A 3,091-nucleotide genomic window follows, 5' to 3' on the forward strand; every position below is an offset into this window, starting at 1 on the left:
AGCCACATCCTCAGCCGGGCCTCTGACCACCACACCCTTCTTGCTCCTGGCGCTTCTCACCTGCCCATATCTCCCTGGTCCATGGTCCTTGCAGAGCTGATAGGCCTGGCTCCCCTCCCTCCCTGACCTGTAGGCAGACTGCCCTGAGGAGGTGGGGAGGACAGGGGTTAGCTGGGGGGAGGGTAAGAGGGGTGATGTCAATTTCTGTGCCACCCACAGTCCAATCTGGCCTTCTTCACATTCCTGTGGGATCCCACCCAATGCCAGAAGTGAGTGAATTGTAGGAAAGCAGACTTAGAAGATGAAACATCTGATCAGCTAAATAAACATTATAGATGTGGAGACCTTGATGGTCTGTAGAACTGTATGTTTTGCAGAGTCATCAGTCTCTATGATCTACAGAACTTTATGTTTTGCAGAGGCATCAGAAAACTAAAGAATTGTTGGGTTGTTTTATTTCTCAAAATTAATTGAAGCAGATACTCGTGAAGTCAAGGGGAGAGTCCACTGAGAGAGGCAGTTCTTTGAGATAATGCAGACCAATGATACCTGATCTTGCCAGTGATTTGAATAATTCACCCAGTAGATACAGAAAACGACTAAAGGAATTGAGTGAAGATAAAAATCAGGACATTGAAATGGAAGAAAATTGATGAAACTTCTGAACAGGAACAAAAACATAAAGAAACTCAGGACCCCGGTGCAGCAACACTCAGGAACCCAGTGCAGCAACGCTCAGGACCCCAGTGCAGAAGAAGGGGTGAGAAACAGGCTGAGAACATTTACCTCTAACCCCTGAAGAGAAGGAACAAAGAATATGTAAAATCTCTACTTGAAATCTTGATTCTATGGGAAAACTAAACATATCTCTAGTTAGACAAGAGGCTGATGAAATCCCTGAAGCTCTCTTTACGTCTGATAACTTTCAAGCACTGGTGGGGTTCTGGGTAAATTAGGATGGAGAGGCCTGGGAAAGCACTTTGAGATGATAACCAACCGTGGTGAACAGGTTGTTTTGTTCAAAATTACAGCAAGAAAATAAATAAATAAAAACAAAAACTGCAGCAGAAACAGAGATTTGCTTAGCGATCTCTGAGAGCCGCATTTGGGAAGAAAGTCCTAGAAAACTGAGGGACTCACTCTTCTTTTCCCTTATCTGGGATGATGTAGCAGGGAAGAGCACCTACCCAGGCTGATGAAGTTCGTCCATGAATCTCAGAACCTGAGAGAGAAATCTGTGGGCTTCCTACCGAGGCCAAGGCAGAAATTTTGGCTGTGAAATTTCACACAGTAGGGGCTAAATATGAAGTATCATTGTGGCCCAGCTTACACTGTGTCCAGTGGATTTTCTTCCAAAAGGAAAGTTGCTGCTTCTAGACTTCTGGAGAAATATCCCCAAGCTGTCTACACACTTTGTTCTTCCTATGCCTTCAATACGTGGTTGGCAAAATCAACGCCTATTACGGGGGTGTCTGTTGCATTGGGAGCAATTGAGGAAGTTTGTTCTGTTCTCCATTGATCACCACAACTGCTTTTAGAACTTGATGATGTAATTTCTGTTCTTTTTCGGAACAGGGAAGAAAGGGCCACAGAACTGAAATAAATTTGCCATTCTCAGTGGACAGGAAGGCATAATGTTTTGAGATTTTAGCGCACCTCCTGCAAGCCCTTGTTTTATGTTTAGATGTATAAACAGTGACACAACTCTTAGACAGAATGATTGTATAGCTGGCTGAGCATTTGTCTTCTGTAGAGCAGTAACAGATTTTGATTTCTTTGTTACTATTGCTGTTCTTAAAAATGTTCTCTCTTTTACAAGGAGCTTTGGGCAAAATCTCCAGGGGCAAACCTCTGATGTCTTCTTTGCAGCCAGCAGCTTGATTGTATGTAATATGCATTCACTCAATGAAGGGATGGACAATATGGAAGTTTACTGTGAGTTTGGGTTTGGCAACCAAACTTTATATTCAGATGAAGCTCCCTGGGAAATTCCAAAGAGCTCAGCAAGGTAACTTGGAACCTCAAATAACTTCTGACAGTGACTATAAAGAAACACTAAGTGTTCCAACAGAGGAACACATGACTCAGGAACTTAAAGATATGTTCTCAGAGCGACACGTCAGAGCTCTTAAATGCTTAGCTCTTAAATGCTTAGCTCAGTCACAGGTCAACTCAAATTCAATACATCAGTGGAACACCATGCTGACACGTACAGAAGTGATTGACCCAATCCTGGCACACTCTCAGCTGAACCGCATTGTGAGAGAATCAAATGGGAGCACAAGGAAAAGATATTGAGCTTCCATCCACCATTGAGGAAGCCCTTCACTAGCCCGACGTCAAGGTTTTTCCTAATGTGTATGCAAAGTTGAAGGACCTGTGAATTCTTCCCATGATGAAGGTTCAGAATGAGCGCTATAAAAATAGATGAAAGGATTTCAAAGCACATTTGAGGAACACTTTGACAGACCAAAGGTCAAGTAAATCGGCTTTGCTTAATGTACATTTTGATATTAAACATAATCTGGATTTAATGGTGGACACATACATCAAACTCTGTACAACTAAGTCAGAGCTTCCTGCAGATAATTCAGAAACCATTGTAAATACCTGAGACTTTAAAACTATAAAGGCTTTTTCTTGTATCTGATATTTGAAAGAAAAGCTGTAGGTGTATGTAGGCCACGTAGTCACGGACTATCTTTGCCTATTGGCCTCCATTGAATACTTTAGCCGCTGATAATCTACCTGTTTGAATGGCCCCTATTGGACTTCCATGCTTTGAAGACCTATCTGTTATTCCAGAAGAGACCATTAAAAGTGCCATGTGTCACTTTTGTGTCATCTCTGCTAGTGGCACTGTTGTTAGACATTTACTATCATGATGGACTCACGTCAGATAGTAAGTTATCAATTCTTTGAAGAAATAAATTTTCTGAGAGGAAGAATACACTTTATAAAATGTTGCCATGAAACCAATGGTTGGCCTTTACTAGTAGACGTTTTAAACAGGTTGTTAAAAATATGTGATGGACAGTTAAATTACCAGAGAGAGACGCTTGTGAGCTCCCCAAATGAGGATTTCTGTGCA

At 42.0% G+C, this 3,091-nt stretch overlaps 1 pseudogene; it reads left to right on the plus strand.

Moving 5' to 3' along the window:
• LOC100953371 overlaps positions 1-2,614 on the plus strand; it is a 4,405-nt pseudogene extending 1,791 nt beyond the window's left edge.
• The last annotated feature ends 477 nt before the right edge of the window (positions 2,615-3,091 follow it).

This window comes from Otolemur garnettii, unplaced genomic scaffold (assembly GCF_000181295.1).
Source record: "Otolemur garnettii isolate 467f Iridium unplaced genomic scaffold, OtoGar3 scaffold00076, whole genome shotgun sequence".
Taxonomy (NCBI): domain Eukaryota; kingdom Metazoa; phylum Chordata; class Mammalia; order Primates; family Galagidae; genus Otolemur; species Otolemur garnettii.